The sequence below is a fragment of the Gossypium hirsutum genome, chromosome D13, assembly GCF_007990345.1.
Source record: "Gossypium hirsutum isolate 1008001.06 chromosome D13, Gossypium_hirsutum_v2.1, whole genome shotgun sequence".
NCBI lineage: Eukaryota > Viridiplantae > Streptophyta > Magnoliopsida > Malvales > Malvaceae > Gossypium > Gossypium hirsutum.
In genome coordinates, this window is record NC_053449.1 from 8,174,764 (window position 1) to 8,194,728 (window position 19,965).

Here is a 19,965-nt window from a genome sequence, read left to right on the forward strand (position 1 = left end):
TTCTATGTAAGAATTCAGTCCAAGAGCCCCATTTAAAGGCCTTGGACGAAGTTCCCTTGAAATGCAACAATTAGGGTTTTTGTACAATTTTCACAATTGAATTATAAGAACATATTAATGTCTAGTATCATGACTATCATTTTTCATTTATTAAACAATATCTCAATTCATAAAATTACTATATAAATGATTATTCACATATCAAACCATATTTATTCGTACAATGACATTAGTCATGCAATACTCAATTCATGAATACATCATTTCATACCATACTCAATTCATGAGTATATAACTCATATATTCCATGTATTGCCAACATATTTCACATTTTATTTAAAATTCAATATATCATTTCCATTTCTCATACCATGCCATTTCAATATCAATTATAGAACTTTATTATTTTTTTACCCCTATTAATACGAATCAGACTCGAACGAATACATGGATCCAACCAACACACCAGTTTGGCACCCAGTGCCTCATTGGATAATTTGAAGTAGTAAATTGACACCCAGTGTCTCATCGAATAAATCTGAAGTAATAAATTGACACCTAGTGTCTCATCGGTTAAACCGAAGTAAATTGGCACCCAGTGCCTTATCGACTCGAAGTCGAAGAAATTCCTGAACTCTTCCAATCCTATGGTAGGCATCTATATCTGACTCAGCCCGATACAGTTAATAGGGTTCCAATTCACTTTCCAAATAAAGCAAATATCCAATACCATATTTGCACACACATATATATTCATAATATATATATCAACTCAATCAACTTTAAATCAATTAAATGATCAAAGTGTCATTACTCACCTTAACCACTTGCCATATACATTAATTTAAAATACAACAATTAATAACTAGGTTCGGATTATAGAAAAACAAATAAAAAATTTCGAGCTATTTGATGTCAACTTTATCTTTCCCCTTTTTAGTCAAGGATTCCGATACGACGTTAGCTACGGAATTAAAATAATTAAAAATCATCAATACAATACAACTCAATTTCATATTGCATATTTCAATATTTGCTCAATATTTGCCTAATTTTCAATTTATTCCCTAACTGAGACTAACTTTATTTCTTTACAATTAATCCTATATTTCCACACAAATTTCACTTTTAACTAAATTTAACTCATTATTTTCACTTAAATCCCTAAATTTTTAAATTTTCACAATTTAATCCCTATTATTCAAATTTTACAATTTATACATTTTTCATTTCTAGCTTAAAAATCTATTAATTTAATTCATAATAGTAAAATTATTCAACGTTAATAACATTTAAAAACTTAATAATTGCTAAAATTTCAATATGGGTCAGGTAATACTTAACACTAGAATTCCAAAAACATAAAAATTATAAGAAAAAAAAGACTAAATTGACTAACCAATTGAACTTGGAACTTTGAAACTCTTAAGCTTTCGCATATGTTTCTTTCTTCTTTCTCTTTTTCTTTTTCTTTCTTTCCTTTCTGTTTCGTTTTACTTTCTCTCTTTCTTTTTCGTTATTTCAGTTACTTATTCATTTGTTTTATTATATAATATATATACTTAAATATTAAGCAAACATATTATAATATATATTTTAACTTTTGTTATTATAATATATATAATAAATTCACATCTTATGCCGCCTCACAAAAAACAATAGCATAATTACTTCTTTACTCCCTTTAATTTTTCTTTAATCTATAATTCAACTTTCACCCTATATGCAATTTAGTTCTTATACCTAATTGCTCTTAATTCATGCAAATTCACTTAACCAAAACCTAATTAACTACACAACTAACTTCGAAAATATTTTTAATAAATATTTATGAGTCTAATTTAGGAAACGGAGTCTCGAGAATGCACTTTCTGATACCCCTAATTATCGGGTCGTTACATTCATGCTGCACTGTTTGATGGCAAACACACAATCCACCTTGTTCTTGAACTGTTGCCCAATGAACTACTCCTCTAACTGCGAATATGACGCCAATCTATGAGCATGTACTATATAGGCGTACTCAGAGAACTCGGATGCATGTGTTGCATCTGGATTTACATTCAACATGTCGCCCCCAGGTTCATTTCGTAAAATAATGTCACGACTCGGGTTACTGAATGAAGGGCCATGAACATCTTCAACCTCCTCCGGGCCTTCATCATCGATATCGTCCGGAACCTCATCAACATCGGGGTCACTAAAATCTTCAACGTCTTGATTAGAATCTTCACCATTATTGGTCATTTCTCCAACGTCTGCCTCTATGCTTATTATCACCTTCGGATGTATTTGTAGATAAGGTCCGGGGTAGGTTGTTATACGAACTCCCACCATAATTTGAATTTTTACGTATCTATGATGTCCCTTCGCATTCTACCTGGTCTGTCCATCCAACATTAAGATCAAAGTCAAATCCGCGATGTTCACGTATTGGACTAACATTCTTAACATGCTCTAAGTCCGCCAACTCAGCAAATAACTCAACTGGTTGGGAGTTCTCACTCCTAGTCGACCATCATATTTCTATCATAGTGCCCAAGTCATCATCATCTAACAGTTGCATCGCACAAAATTTCAACGGATCTGCAGAGATTGGAAACTTGTAAAATAATCTGGACATTGGCCTTCCACAATGGATAGCTATTTTTGCACTGCTCTTCTTTTTCATTTCTGCCAACTTCACATTTTTTTTAATCGCAACCCTACTTTTTGCCGACCTTGAAATACACAACCAACATACCTTCTACAATTTCACCATAAAAAAGAACATGCACAAAAAACATCTTGTTATTCATCTTCAACAAAAATTTTAAACTCTCCTACTAAACACAACAATTTCACCATTCTATATATGTTAGAGAACCAAGTGGTGGAACCATAAAGAATGACTCCACCAAAATAAAATATCAAATTTTAAATTTTTATATTAAAAAAACACATTTAAAAAAAATTACACTTGTAATAAAGTGGCGGAGCCATTCTAAATATGTTATAAGTTATTGTACTTTTTATAGAATTTGAATTTAATTTCCGTATTTTTATTTCAAAATTCAAATTTAATTGTTAAAATTGTTAAAATTTTCTATTAAATATGCTGGTGTGACATTTTCGAATAAAAATAAATGCTCATTTTCGAAATTTTCTGTCATTTGTTTTATATTATGAATTATCAAAAGTGTTTTAAAAAATAAATCACTAAAATATTAAATTTGAATTTATTGAAATTTTTTAATAGATTATCAGGCAAGGCCTTCATATTTTTTTAATGTTTATACTAGAGTGTTGCATATTGTTCTATATTTAATTTAATTTATATAAATTACATAATATATAAAATTTATATATATTATAATGTAAAAAACGGGTTAGGTCGAGCCAGACTTGGGGCCTTGAATGTTGGAGCCTAAGCTTGACTCATGTTTTAAATGGGTCTAATTTTTTGTCTAAACTCATTTTACAAGCGGCATCATACTTTTGTCCAAGTTCCACTAAATTTGGTCAATTTTAATCTTTACTTTTTAAATTTTTAAATTTTTAAGTGATAGCAATTAAATTTGACGAGTCGAATTAATCATTGGTATCTTATTTGTTCATGTTTAGTTTGTATTCTTTTCAATTTTTTTAAATATAAGGCCATCTATTAATTCCATTAACTAAACTAATTTATTTTTTTAATATTATATATATAAATAACAAGTTAACATGACAAAACACATATAATAATATATTTGTTATAAAAAATAAGGTAATTTAATTTAACAAATTTAATAGATATTATTTAAGTAAGGATTAAAATATTCAAATTCCAAAGTATATAGATAAAAAATATCAAAATCTCGATTTATGCATGGTGCAAGGACTTTTATAGAATTTAACCTTTTATATAAAAATCTAAAAGTTATATAGTGGCTGATAATATCTTATAATAATGTCCCAAAGAAAAAAAAATAAAAATACAATACCATATATAAATAAATATTGACATTTTAATATATCAACAACATCGGTTGATCTTGTATATACTAAGATTTCAAATTTTTTTATAGGCTTACTGATAAATTTGGCCACTACTGTTTGCATATTTTGTCAAAATGATCTTAATTGTCTCTTTAAACTTTTTTGACTATCAACCTTTATTTTTTTTTTCACTCTACTTTTTCTAACAAATTTAATGAAGCTATCGTTAAAAAAATTAACGGGGATGATGTAGAATTTCATATGTGGAATATTTTTAATAAGATGTAATTTATTACTTAAATAACCCAATAAGATAATTATATATAGAAAATAATAAAACAAATAATACATTAAATTAAAAAATAACTCTTAATTTAAATAAAATAAATGTAATTATCTAAAAAAATTAACTCAGTAAAAAAGCTTCTCAGTAAATAAACATATGAAAGATTGAAATCTTTTGAAAGAAAAGAAAATTTGAAACCTTGAATTTATTCATTAAATCAGTTAGAAAAAGCAGATTGAAAAAAAAATAAAGGTTGATGGGCAAAAAAAGTTTAAAAATACAATTAGAGCAATTTTGACAAAACATGTAAACGTTAGTGGCATGATTTTGGGCATGATTGAACTCATTTATGTATATATAAACTTTAGTTGATTATTATATATAAATTTTAATTTTAAGTGATTTTAACAAATTACTAATATAGTTCCAATTCAATTAATATATTATCCAAATGCTCTTATTTCAACAAAGCAATAAGTATTAATTTAATAGTATTTTTGCCTTTTTATATAAAATCTAGAAAAAAAATTCATGCTTATAATAGAATTTGAACCTAAAACATTAAACTTGCACTTTCCCTACTTTGCCATTTCAACTAAAGCACTATCAATTTTTTGTATAAATTCTTAATAAATATATTATATAAATATTTTCACCTACATTGTGGATATCCATAATCTTATTGGTAATGTTGTCTATTGAATTATCATCACAAGTCAAATCGATACTAACTTGATAAACAATTTGAGTACATTTAATATTCGATATATTTACCTATTTAAATTTTATTTTACTCATAATTTATACTATTTTTTATTTGGCTTAAGGGTAAAAAAAGCCCTTAATAAAAAGTAGAAAAAAAATCAATTAAACCTCTTAAAAAAAGCACTGTAATAAGTCTTTAATGACAAAAATAATCAATTAAGTCATTTCGTTACAAAAATTGTTAGTTGACTGGTTTGATTATTAATAATATTAATGTTGCAAATGGTGTTGACATGGCATGCTGATTGGCATGTCACATTTTTTTAAAAATTTTAAAAAAAATATTATATTAATTATAAAAAATTCAAAGAGAATGTCTCCTTCCTCCCTGGAGCCACCACCACATCCTTCTCCGTCTTCAGTTTGAGACTAGTATTGACATCATCTTTGGCTCCACCTTATCCAACAAATGTCACAAAATCCTTGAAAAAATCAACCAATTCTCCACCTTCATCTAAGCTAATGAAAGCCACACAAGTCTTAAACCAGTCACTCGGCCAACTCAACAACACCAACAATGGGATCACCATTTTGGCACGATCGACACTTCTTTCTTGATCTAAAATTCACCACGTTGAACTCACTTTCCAACAAACAAAAAATGGATTTGATTCAATTCCATATAATCCCAACCTACCTCTTTTTGGCTCAGTTTCAAACCATTAGAGAAAATATTACTCAACAAAACCATTATCAACCCTTTGAGAACCCAATCTGGTGACAACGGTGACGGGAAATTCCCTCTCGACATCACCACATTAGGAACCACAGTGATCATTAAATAGGGCTAACTGTTAGAAAAAAAATAGATTTTTGGAAGCTTTAAGGTATATTCTTGATTAGTAAAGGTGGAAATTTGAATCATAAAATTTTAGTTTTATATTATACCCCATGAGACCTTTACAACGGTATATCATATGCTTAAAATGGTTAAGTGATGAATGAGAAATTGGTGCTCAAATTAAGCCACTTGTGAATTATTTTAAGGAAAATAGATAGCTTAGTGTTGGTTAAATATCAAGTGTGGAATATGATTATATATATGAACCAACTTGGTGGTTATTGAATGACTAAGCTAATGCTCTCTCTAGCGTGCAGGGGGTGCAAATCCAAACCTGCTTGGATTGGGACGCACGTGGGTGACACAAAATATTCGAATCGGTTGGGCCTTTCTAGGCTTGCGGATATTTTAGCCTAATACGTTATTTTTCCTCAACACAACTTATCTCTTCAAATTCTGTTTGGAATTAAAAGGAAAAAAAATTAAATTGACTTTAACGACTCCTTTAATTCAGACGTTAATTTGGATTTTAATGGCTCCTTAATTCACAGACATTAATGGCTTCATTAGTCAAAATTTCCAAAAGTTCTTTTATTTTGAATTTTATTTAAAACCGAAATAATCTACAGGAAGATATACACTAAATTTTCTCTATTTTTCCTGCAAAAATTTCGAGATATTTTCCTTGCATATTTCGGACCTATTTTCGGTAATAGAAGAAAGCTAGGCTACAGTTCGTTGATCACTGCAGTAGTGCTACTGCCGTGCTCATCTTGTTGTTGTATCCTGGGAGACAGTCGACCATCATTTCTCCAACACCAAAGGAGCGGCTGAATCTGTTTTAAGGAAACTGTGAAAACAGACCTCAACTACCATTAATAATTTGGTGAATACTCATGTTTATCTTTATCTTATCCTTACTTTTCAAGAGTTTAAGGTTGATGGAAAGTTTCTTTATGAATCGATTTATTTGAATATTTTTCAAGAAAATTAATGAGATAATTTTAGCTTTTAAATGAGAGTTTAAAACTTATCAAAACAATATTGGATGATTACTTGAAGAGGTTTATAAATAGGTTATTAGTCGACTTCTTCTTTAGCTGTGTTGTAACACCCCCAACCCGTATCCCTCGCTGGAACCGGGTTACGAAGCATTATCGGAGTTTACCGATCAATCAGACATAAATTTCAAACATTTTGTATAATATAATATTCATGTAAAAAAACAATCAAACTCATACTTATTGTCCCTTATTTGAGCCCTCGAGGCCCAAAATACGTGTTAGAAACAAATCGGGACTAATTCGGAGACTCGAAGAATTTTTCGAAAAATATTAAAAATTTTCAAAACTGTAGGGTTTACACGGCCATGTGGTCAGGTCGTGTGACTCACAGGGCCAAGAGACACGGTCGTGTCTTAGACCGTGTGGGCATTCGAAGTAGGGACACACGGCCGTGTCTCAGTCCGTGTCTGTACCCGTGTAACTCTCTGACTTGGATCACACGACCAAGCCACACGCCCACGTGCCAAACTGTGTACCCTTTTGAAATGGCCTCGCACGCCCGTATGCTAGCCATGTGTCTCACACGACCCAGTCACATTCCCGTGTGTCTGACCATGTAGTCTCAAAATATTCCTTAAACAACAAGTTTACCCTTCCCTGCAAGCTTGGACACTAAGTAATTCAAAAATCATTCGTTTAACCAGTTCAAAACACAATCAAACACATTCAAATCATGTCAAAACAATCATCCTAGGTGCCTAACCAATATACCCTTATTGGTACCACATTTATATCATCAAAACATATCATCAAAGCATTATTCAAGTCCAAATTATAAACATACCTAATTTAATCCATTTTGCCTAGTTTATGAATATTTAAACATCAATTTAACATGCCATAATAAGACTTTAAAAACAAACACATGTTTATATGCATATACCAAATCAATATTAAACTTAAAACCTCATTTACAATCAAACCACAAAATAACTATTATTTAGACACCCTAGGTACATGCCGACACATTTCAAAAGGATAAACATCACCACGTTTGAGTTCAGCACCGTTGTTGAATGCTGGATTGACGATCAAAATTGAAGTACCTAATCTGTGCATGGAAAACAAAACCGTACGCTGAGTAAAACTCAGTGGTATTTCTATAATCCGAATGTTCAAAGACAAAACAATATAATAGGCACAATTAAATTTTAAGCACAATTGAATATTTAAAACCACATTTATTTATACAATAACATTAACCATTCAATACTCAAAACATAAATACATTATTTTATACCATATTCAATTCTCATCACTTGCTATATAATAGCTTTTTACAATTTGATCCACATATCATTTGAAACAATAACAATATCCAATTCATGAACACATAATTCATATGTCTCATTTTCATGTTTCAATTCACTATCCCATTTTCAATTCACGTACAATATCATCCAATATCAATCATAGTACCGTTTTATTTAATTATCCCTATTAACACGACTCGGACTCGGACAGATATATGGATCCAACCAACACACCAGTTTGGCACCCAGTGCCTCATCGGATAATTCGAAGTAGTAAATTGACACCCAATGTCTCATCGAATAAATCTGAAGTAGTAAATTGACACCCAGTCTCATCGGTTAAACCGAAGTAAATTGGCAACCAGTGCCTCATCGACTCGAAGTTGAAGAAATCCCTGAACTCTTCCAATCCTATGGCATGCTATCTATACCCAACTCAGCCCGATACAGTTAATAGGGTTCCAATTCACTTTCCAAATAAAACAAATATCCAATATCATATTTGCACATATATATATATTCATAATATATATATCAATTCAATCCAATTCAATCAACTTTAAATCAATTCAATAATCAAAGTGCCATATACTCACCTTAATCACTTACCATATACATTAATTTAAAATACAACAATTAACAACTAGGTTCGGATTATAGAAATACAAATAAAAAATTCCGAACTATTCGATGTCGACTTTATCTTTCCCCTTTTTAGTCGAGGATTCCGGTACGACGTTAGCTACAAAATTAAAACAATTAAAATTCATAAATACAACAAAATTCAATTCATATTGAATATTTCAATTTTTACTCAATATTTTCCTAAATTCCAATTTAGTCCCTAAACTGAGCCTAACTTTATTTCTTTACAATTAATCCTATATTTTCATACAAATTTCACTTTTAAGTAAATTTAACTCCCTATTTTCACTTAAATCCCTAAATTTTAAATTTTTCATAATTCAATCTCTATTACTAAAAATTTACAATTTATTCTATAATTTAATCCTTTTTCATTTCTAACTTTTAAATCTATCAATTTAATCCCTAATACTAAAATTATTCAACATTAACAACATTTAAAAACTCAATCATTGCTAAAATTTTAACATAGGTCGGATAGTACTTAACACCAAAATTTAAAAAACATAAAAATTACAAGAAAAAGAAACTAAATTGACCAACCAATTGAACTTAGAAACCTTAAAACCCTTTGCGTCTGTTTCTTACTTCTTTCTCTTTTTCTTTTTCTTTCTTTCCTTTCTATTTTCGTTTTGGCTTGGCTTTTTTTTTGTTTTTATTCATTCATTTACTTATTTTGTTTTATTATACATTAGTTTGTTATTATTATAATATAATATAGACACTTATTAATTAAGTAAACATATTTTATTATAATATATATTAAATTTATAAATATCTTACCTTATGCCTCTTCATTAAAGAACAATGACATAATTGTTTCTTTAGTCTCTTTAATTTTTCTTTAATCTATAATTCAACTTTTACCCTTTATACAATTTAGTTTTTATATCTAATTACTCTTAATTCATGCAAATTCACTTAACCAAAACCTAATTAACTACACAACTAACTTTGTAAATATTTATAAAATATTTGCAAGTCTAATTTACGGTAACGGAGTCTTGAAAATACAATTTCCGACACCCGTGACTATCGGGTCGTTACACATGTAGGGTGTGTTTAGATACTCATTATTTGGAATTTTTTACGGAGAGATATTGTATGTAATGTGAGGTATTTGGGGAGAGTGATTTGTAATAATTGGGGTCGGTGTTGGGGTGGCAATTAATTTTTTGTGTAAGGTTAGATTGTGCTTAAGCAAATAGGTGATTCAAACGATTGTTGAACAAAATCATTTACTGAGCGAGGCTCCTAAGTAGGATTGATGAATCTAAACTGTGTTAATAAATATTGTATTAACAAATATTGTGTGTGAATGCTTTTTTTGTTTGGCTCATTCTTCACTTTGCATTTAATTTGTTCTGTTTGATTAGAATGAAACTGTTTTTCAAGTTAAATTGAAAACTTTTTTAGTGTTTTTTTAATTTTTATTATGGTTTAAATTTGTAATTTATATAATATTTTTATCATATAAATAGTTATGTAACGAGAGTTAATTACTATGAAGATTGAATTTTGAGGCGCTTTATTTAATTTTTTTAAAAAATTTAATATTAGACATTTTACAATATTTTTAATAATATTTTTTGTAATTATAATAATTTCTTTTTACTTTTTTTAGTGATGTGGTATGCCACGACAGCGTTGTTAATAGTTAATAATGGTTTCTATTAATGGAAAGGTTTAGTTGATTATTTTTTTGGTCAAGACTCAATAGGGTACATTTTTTAAGGGCTCAAATGATTTTTTTTTCATTTTTTACTAAGGGTATTTTGAACCCTTAAGCCTTTTTAGTTTCAAATATTATATTTTATTATTTATTATATTTTATTTACAAACACACCCATTTTATCTAAAAATGTGGTTTCCATATGCATACGTGTGATGAAATTTCTTGTCAATATAACACCATTTTACATTTATATGTTGCATACACAAATAACTATATTTATCTCATATAAAAATTAATTGATATATTTATTTTTTTGAAAGTGTATAATTGAATTAGAATCAAATGCTCATGTATACATTTGAATCACCATCAGAGTTTCACATGAGTAATTGCACCATCAAAGTTGATACATACACAGATGGGGTGAAATTTATTAAGTTTCATTCACCGAAGCTACCAAATTTCAAGTTTGAAAAATTAGTTGACTTGCGATGACTTTTTAGATGAGATCCAAGAATTTTGGGGTTGAGATGTCTTAATAGAGTTCGAAGATCTATTTCTTACGTTTGAAATGCATTTTGAATCACTCGATTTCGAGTTTGAAAGCTCAAGTTATGACCATTTTAGTGAAGACTACGCGAGCAAAATTTATGGATGAGATTATTATGAGAATTACGAGTTTTTGACTTTTAATTCGGGTTTAAATCATATTGGATTCGGTTTTTAGACTTAATTTTTATTATATATGAGCCTAATATTGCATTTATTAGATTTTTTTATTTATTACGAATTTTGGATTTTTAAAAACCAATTTAAAATTGTTTAGGAGTTTTATGTTTTTTTAGTCAAACAAGAAAGTTTAGTTTAAAACTACTTCTTGTTTAAAATAGTTAGAGTTTCATTATATTTAAGAGTTTTATTTTGATGTAATTCACAAGTGTTAGTAATGCAAAAGAAAAGGCCAAATCCCACATTGGTTGGGGAAATGCTTCTAAAAACAGTTTAAATATAATCTTACTTATTACTTCTATTGAGTAATTGAGACTAAGGCCCAACACATGCACGCTATTGCCTGCTCATTTGTGTCTGTGTCCATGTTGACACGTGTTTACGACACATATCGCATGTGTTTCTTTTTGGATAAAATTTTTATTTTTATTTTTACGAAAATTATCACTTCAATTTATAAACTGCTACAATTTTGATTTGATCATGTGTTTTTTTAGGGAAATAGACTCTTTAAATTTATCATTTTACCCCTTTAAATTTACCATTTTGCCCTTCAAAAAATTATTATAAATACTTGAGTCATTCTCCTTATTAAATACACAACAATACAGAGATCACTTTTTTCTCAAAGCCTTTCTTTTCTCATTTCTGAAAACTTTTTCCAGTCAATTATTCCGATCAAGTTTTCAATCTTGTTTTCTTAGCCTATTTTCCTAAAATTTTTTGATAAGAGCAATACTAATTGGGTTCCACCTTTTTTATTCGGGTTTACGAATATTGAAGTCCTATGTTAACCTTGGGGGCGATATCCACTATACGATTACACCTATCAAGGCAGATTTGCTTCTAAGGCAGTACTTTTTCCATGACACAGTAATCATTTTTTTTATTTATGTTCAGTTTATTCTTTCCTATTAGTGCTAACAGTTTGTTTTGCAATAGTATCTTTCCAACAGCAAGCCTATATAAAGGTCTGTTCATTGTTCATTAGATACATAATTATTTTCATTAATAAAATTTTCAACACCAAGAGTTAGTTTATTTGTGTAAGATTTCTTTATTGTGATTTTTAGAAGTAGCTTTATTCTCGATTTTCTTTAAGGAGTCATGAGAATTCAATCTTCATCCTTTATTTGTCACTGATTATTTCTTGAAGAGTTGATTAAAATCATTAATTGAGTTTGTTGGGGTTTATATCTTAAAGGGTTCAAGTGAACACTTATCTATCATATCCATCAGTTTACTCGTTCCATGAGTCTTTTTTCCTCAAGTCAAACAATTTGTATACGATCTTGGTCTATTTACTTCTTTATAAAAAATTAACATATCAAATCTCACAGTGAACCACAAATTATGTATAATTTTTATATTTTTCTTTTTTATTTTAGTTACATATTTTCATTAGTAATACTAAAACATATAACTATATATTAAAGCTCTCTCGATTCATGGGATAACTTAATATCGAAGATAGCTAATAATATTGTGCCAAATCATTTGTGTCATTAAAATTTTTAATAATGGTAATTATGGTATTCTCAAAAATTAAGAAAAATATATTAAGAGTTAATTAAGATATGTTTGCAAAAACAATAAATTATGTGGAGAAATGGAGCAGATTATTAGTAAATTTTGGTGGCAAAAATAGAAAGGCACGAGGGGAATACATTGGTGCAGTTAAGAGTAAATTAAGCACGTTAAAGGAGGACGGTGGGATGGGTTTCAAAAATTTGTCTGAATTTAATGTGGCCCTTCTCGCAAAACAGGCTGGCATTTATTGGAGTATCCATATTCATTATTAGCAAAGACTTTAATGGCTAAATATTATCCAAGCACATATTTCATGCAAGTAGAGTTAGGAAGTTACCTTTTGTATACCTGGAGGAGTATTTGGGCAACAAGGAAAGTCTTGCAAGATGGAATGACTTGGAGAGTTGGTAATGGTGAAAGCATATCAATTTGGCAGGATGCTTAGGTCCCTGGATTGGAAAAACAAATAATTCTGGAGTCAGTCAACGATAATAATGTAATCAGAGTGGCAGATTTAATTGATTTGAATTCAAGACAATGGAAGAAGGAAATTATTACCAGACTATTCAATAACAATGAGGTAGAGGCAATCCTGGGCATCCCTTTGGCAAAACAATCGCGCGAAGATAGAAGAGTTTGAAGTGGTGAACCAACGGGGGAATACACAGTACGGAGTGGATACAGAAGTTTATTGAAGAAAAATACAAACCCAAAAATAGCCAACAATGAAGATATAAGCAAAGAATATTACAACAACCTTTGGCAGACAGATTTGCTAAACAAGATTAAAATTACTAATTGGAGAATATACAACAACTATATTCTTATGTTTGGAAATCTATACTACAAAAGAGTCAATAATTCGGCGTTGTGTCCGAAATGCAGGGAGGGAACAATGACTTTGGAACATGCGATTAGGGACTGTTCTGCAATAAAGGAAATCTGGTCAGAACTAGGGTTTGGTATATTAGAGGAAGCATTAAATGAGAATTTACAGGCATGGATAAGGAAAAACAAAATGATGAACTCCTTTTTTGTGCCATATGGGCGATTTGTGTAAAATAAAATGATGAAGTCAACAGAGAAATGCAACACAATGCAATATGTATTTCTCATAACTTTGAAAGCAAACAACAGTGGCTTTAAATAGCCTTACAAAAATAGAAAAGCTAAAAATAAGCTAACGTATCCCACTAACTCATGAAACTAAAACTGAAACAAAGACTAATTAAAAAACAATAACAAACGAAGATATGCTCCTAATAATTAGGAACTTATTCAACAAACATAAGACTTCTTCAAACCTAACAAAACCCTCCCCTAAACTAAACATACCAGTTGTATGTTATTTTATATCACTGTAACTTCGAACGCCAAGTGCTTCTCTGAGTTTTTCGAATTGATCGAGCTTCAAGGGTTTAGTTATAATATCAGCTACTTGCTCACCAGTTTCGTAGTACTCCATGCTAATTGATCCATCAAATATAAGATTTCTTAGAAAGTGAAACCTTACATCAATGTGTTTACTTCTTCCATGAAAGACTAGATTTTTTGCAAGCTTAATGGTAGAGGAGTTATCACAAAGAATTTTGACTGATTTACTTTGGGTACCTTTAATTTGCTTCCAAATTCGCTGCATCTATACACTTTGACAAGCGCATGAGACAGCAGCTACATACTCTGCTTTTGTAGTTGACAGAGTAACAACGGGTTGCTTCTTTGATGCCCAAGCTACTGCTCATTCACTTAGCATAAAGACATAGCCTGAAGTACTCTTTCGATCACTCAAATATCCAGCATAATCACTGTCTATGTACTCCATCAGTTCATGTGTGTAATTCCTCTTGTAAAGAATGCCAAAATCTGTGGTAGCTTGAACATATCTCAGAATTCTTTTAGCTACCAGCATATGCGCTTCCATTGGATTTGATATGAATCTACTGATCAGACATACACTGTACATCAGATCAGGTCTTGTGATTGTCATGTACATTAAACTTCCTACGATTTGCTTGAATAAGGTTCCATCAACTTGTGCTCATTCTTCCTCCTTTGATAATTTGCTGCCAGGAATTATTGGATTCCTGACTCCATTGTAAGCCCCCATTCTGAATTTTTCAAGAACTTCATTGGCATATTTATTTTGGTTGATGAATATCCCATTAATGCCTTGATATACTTCTATTCCCAAAAAATACTTTATCTCACACAGATTAGTAATTTCAAACTCATTTTTCATTGAGTTTTTGAAACCTTGCATAATTAACAAATCATTACTTGTAAAAATGAGATCATCAATGTAGAGACTTACAATCAGAATCTTGTTATCCTCAGGTTTCTTGATAAACAAAGTGTGATCACAACAGCTCTTTACGAAACCTTCTTTGATAAAGTATCCTTCAATTCTGCTGAACCATGCTCTCGGAGCTTGTTTTAAGTCGTAGAGAGCCTCCTTCAATTTGTACACTTTGTCCTCTTCTCCTTTCACTTCACAACCTTGTGGTTGAGCGACGTATACATCTTCACTGAGTTCACCATGTAGAAAGGAACTTTTGACGTCGAGCTGAAAGACTTTCCAACCATTTCTTGCTACGAGAGCTAATACCATTCGAATAGTATCCCATCTTGTTACAGAAGCGAACACCTCATTATAGTCTATCCCCTTCTCTTGAACATATTCCTTGACCACCAATCTCGTCTTGAACTTATCAATTTATCTATTTTTGTTCAATTTTTTTCGATAGACCCACTTAACTCCAATCACTTTCACACCGGAGGGAGCTTTTACCCACTTCCATGTATGATTTTTCTCTATTGCTTCAATTTCAAGATCCATCGCCTTCCTTCTATCTTTTGATTTTACTACTTGTTCATAGGATAAAGGATCATCAATAGATAAAAATAACACAAAGTTTTGTACCTCATCTTCTGAGAGACCTTTTCCACTCGTGCACTCATCTAGATATGCTGGAGCCCTTATTTCTCAAGTTTGAGGAGCTGCTACTTCATCATTGGAGAGATTTACTGCGTCACTTGAGGTAGATTTCTCATCAACTGAATCTTCGTCGTTTAAATTTGATTCATCTTCATCATTTTAATTGTATGCTTCTTCATAGGCTTCTCCCCAATCTAATACATCATTTATGGTTTCTTCTTTTGTACTGCTCCAATCTCAACCTTCATTTTATTCAAAAACCACGTCTCTACTGATGGTGATTTTCTTTGTCAGTGGATCAATCATTTTATAACATTTGGATTTTTTGCTGTAACTTATTAGAACTTGCTTTTGGCTTCTTGCATCTAGCTTTTGTCTTTTTGCCTCGGGTACACAAACATTTCCAATGCATCCAAACACCGAAAGTATTCAACATTGGGTTTGAGGTTACTCCAGCATTCTTCAGGGATTTTATTCTTCAAGCAGGTAGTGAGACTTCTGCTTAACACATGGCACGTCCACTTTACAACATCTGGCCAGAACATTTTCGGCATCTCTTTTTTCTTCAAGCATGCATCTCAGCATGTTGAGAATGGCACGGTTTTTATGCTCAGAAAATCCATTTTTCTTAAGTGTATAAGCTATTGTGAGTTGCCTTTTGATGCCTTGTGCCTTGCAAAAATTTGAGAACTCCTCAAAGTTGAATTCTCCTCCTCTGTCTGTTCTTAAACTCTTTTTGCTATATGATGCAAGTGAAATCGGGCCACAAATATCAAAGTGGATGAGCTGCAGTTGCTTTGCTGCCCTCCATTTACTCTTCTTTGGAATAGTTTCTCTATGTTGTTTTCCTGCCATGCAGCTAGTGCATCTATTTGTTGGTGTTCTAATTTTGGGAAGCCCTTGAACCATCTCCTTGTTATTCAATAATGCCAAATGTTTGTAACTCAGATGTCCATATTGTTTGTGCCAAATATCGCTGGAATCCTCATTGTATGTATTGAAGTAGGAGGCTGATGTCATGAGAATATTTGTGGTGACCACAAACATTCTGTTGGCAGTCATTGTACTTTCCATTATAAGCCCACGAGTTGGATTGTATATCTTGCAAGCTTCATGTTTGATCAGAATAGTGATGCCTTGATCTTGTAATTGACCTATACTGAGCAAACTATTGCATAAATCAGGTATAAAATACACATCACTTACTGTTTGGACTTTTCTTCCAAATTCCAGCTTGATGTCCCATTTTCTTTTCACCATCAGTTCAGAGTCGTTCCCAAGTTTTACCGAATGCTTGAATCCTTCATCATGTCTTATGAACCATTCTTTGTTTCTAGACATGTGATTTAAACACCCAAAATTGAGAAACCATATTCCTTCCCTTTTGTTTTGCTTTGCATCTACTTGTGCAATCAGCAGCATCTCGTCTTCATCATCAATTTCTACATAATGAGCTTTCTTTTCCCAATTGGGACATTCATACTGATAATTCCTTAAATTGTGACACTTGTAGCATTCTACAGTTGTTTTATCTATACTCTGTCTGCCATGACCTCTTCCTCTTCCTCGACCTCTAGTCCAGCCTCTGCCTCTTCCACCTCGATTTTCATTTGTGACCTTCAAGACCTGCCCTTTTTCAATTGGGCCTGTCATTCTTTGTTTATGAATCAACAGACTGCTCTGAAGTTCATCTATTGTTAGAGTCTCAACATTGTTTGATTCCTTAATTGAGCATACATCATAATTAAATTTAGGAACTAAGGATCACAGAATCTTCCCTGTAATATCAGCTTTTTTGACATTCTCTCCGTATAGTTTCATCTTCTTAGCAATTGAGAGAGTTCTTCCGAAATAAGCATTGACAGTTTCTCCTTCCTTCATTCTCAATATTTCAAACTTAGTTTTTAGAGCTTGAAGTTGTGCTCTCTTGACCCTTGTTGATCCATTGAATTTCTACTTCATTGAATCCCATATCTGTTTGGATGTATCATCATTGAGAATGGTATCCATGATTTCTCTACTTATTGCTTGGTAGAGATAACACTTCACTTTCCTGTCTTTCAATTGCTGTTCTTCAAACAGCTTTACCTCTTCTTTAGATGGTTTTCTCCCTGTTGGAATTTTATCTATTCCATCTTCTACTAGGCTCTAAAATTCCTTTACTCTAAGGAAATTCACCATCAACTTTGCCCAGTGTTCATAGTACCCATCAAATTTGAGAACAGCAGCTTGCACAAACGCATCACTGTTGGAACTGTTTTCCGCCATTCTTCACACTCTTCTCTCGTGTTTCTCTCAAAAGAAAACTCTATTCTTTTCTTCAATCAGGCTTCTTAGACCAGGCTCCGACACCAAATGTAAAATAAAATGATGAACTTAATACAAAAACGTAACACAATGCAATCTGTATTTCTCATAACTTTGAAAGCAAACAACAATGGCTTTAAATAGCCTTACAAAAACAGAAATGCTAAAAAAAGCTAACGTATCCCACTAACTCAGGAAACTAAAAAACTGAAACAAAGACTAATTTAAAAACAATAAAAAACTAAGATATGCTCCTAATAATTAGGAACTTATTCAACAAACATAAGACTTCTTCAAACCTAACAATTTGGATGGGACGAAATAGAGTTTGACATGAAAAAATACAACAATTAGCCACAAAACAGTACGATTTATTAGAAAGTATATAGAAGAGTGGTCGTTAGTACAAATACTGAGGCAAAAAAACGACAGCGAATGATAGAAACCACTGGACCATAATATTACCAAAATAAACTTTGATGGGGCCTATAATAAAAAAAAGGAAAAGATCAGGAACGAGCATAATCTGCAGGAACTCAAAAGGTGAAAATTTGGGCGTCAAAATGACAATTAATGCACGAGTACCTACACCCTTCGCGGGGGAGGCGCTAGCCTGTTTACAAACAGTACATGTGAGGTTAGATTTAAGACTCCAATGAGTAGTCATCGAAGGAGGTGCACTCAGTATTATACGATGAGTTCAAACATCAAAAGAGGATCGATCAGTGTTATGTTTATACATACAAGATATACAAATACTAAGCAGAGGATTTGAAGAGTGTCATTTTTAGAAAATCTCTAGATCTGGCAATGGAGTTGCACATGAACTTGCAAGAGTAGCAGTGGAGAGTCTAAGAAACATTGACCTGGAGAATCGATTATCGAGGAAGGCGCTACTGGCACTGAAGGAAGACGAGAGGAACCTGGCAATGCCTGGAAAAGAAGAAAGACCTGAAAGGCATGGGTAACAGACGAGGAAATGAGACACTAGGGATCAATCGAAGGAAATACTCGTTGCTGAAGGGGCATTGTGAGAAATAGGGCATGTGAAATGACAGAGGAGAGGAACTAGAAAAAGATACTAAAAAAGGAAGCGGTAATCAATGAGAGAGTCTTGGGAACTGATAGTGGGTAATCAAATATCTGGAAAATGGTGGAGGCTATCTCAGGTAAGATGCTGGACATTGGGGATAATGAAATGGGGCCTGATAAGTTTAGGTGTTTTTTAGTTATTGGGCTAGGTTAGGAATGATTTTTCTTAGGAGTAGTAGGCCCCGTTTTTGTAGGCTTAGTTTTTCTTTTCTTTTCTTTGTACAAAACTTCTGGCCAAGGCCCATTTTTTAATTTAAAGTCCCAGATTTTATTTTAAAAAATGTATGATTTGCTATGTTTTTTTTTTTTTTGTATTTATGTTATTTTGTGTGTTTATACATTTTACAAATTAGTTTTATGTAGATTTTAATGTGTGGTGTTCATGTCGTTGGTTTTAATTATTTTAAATTGCTTAATTTATTCCATATTTAGTAGAACTTTGTCATGTTCATTTAAAAATATATATAAATTTCACACGTTAAAATTTGATTATTTGTATTTTTAATACATTGTATATATGTCTCATGTTTACATTACTTACATATTATAATATATTTTATATAATTTGTAATAATTATTCAATATGTCCATTTTTCAATTTATATTTAAAGTTTGTAGTTGCGCTCCTAACAATATCGTTTTCAAAGTTTGAATCTGTATTTTCTTTTTAGGAATACAATGTGACTTGCCATTGCATCCAACACTTATTGATTATAATAGTATATATTTCTTAATTTACCCCATATTTTACATAATTTTCCATATCAATTCAATATGTATATTTACATTATCATTTTTTGTCTTCGAAGTATTATAAATTTAAATAATTTTTAACATATTAATGATTCATTTTATATAGAATTTAACATGTTTAATATTTGTGTCATGTACATATAATCTTGATAACACCAAGTATACCTTAAATTATTTAATTTTATGTCTT

The 19,965-nt window shown here is 31.1% G+C and overlaps 1 long non-coding RNA gene across 3 annotated transcripts; it reads right to left on the reverse strand.

Moving 5' to 3' along the window:
• Positions 1-7,706: 7,706 nt before the first annotated feature.
• On the reverse strand, positions 7,707-19,130 carry LOC107918339 (uncharacterized). Of its 3 annotated transcripts, XR_001690064.2 has the most exons (4): positions 18,797-19,130; positions 13,247-13,614; positions 13,026-13,137; positions 7,707-8,851 (listed from the first exon to the last, which is right to left on the reverse strand). It is a non-coding gene; the product is annotated as an uncharacterized lncRNA (long non-coding RNA). The 3 variants fall into 3 exon arrangements; XR_001690062.2 differs by lacking the exon at positions 7,707-8,851 and having other exon boundaries at positions 12,932-13,137; positions 18,797-19,123; XR_001690063.2 differs by lacking the exon at positions 7,707-8,851 and having other exon boundaries at positions 12,932-13,137; positions 13,247-13,609; positions 18,797-19,121.
• Between the last annotated feature and the right edge of the window lie 835 nt (positions 19,131-19,965).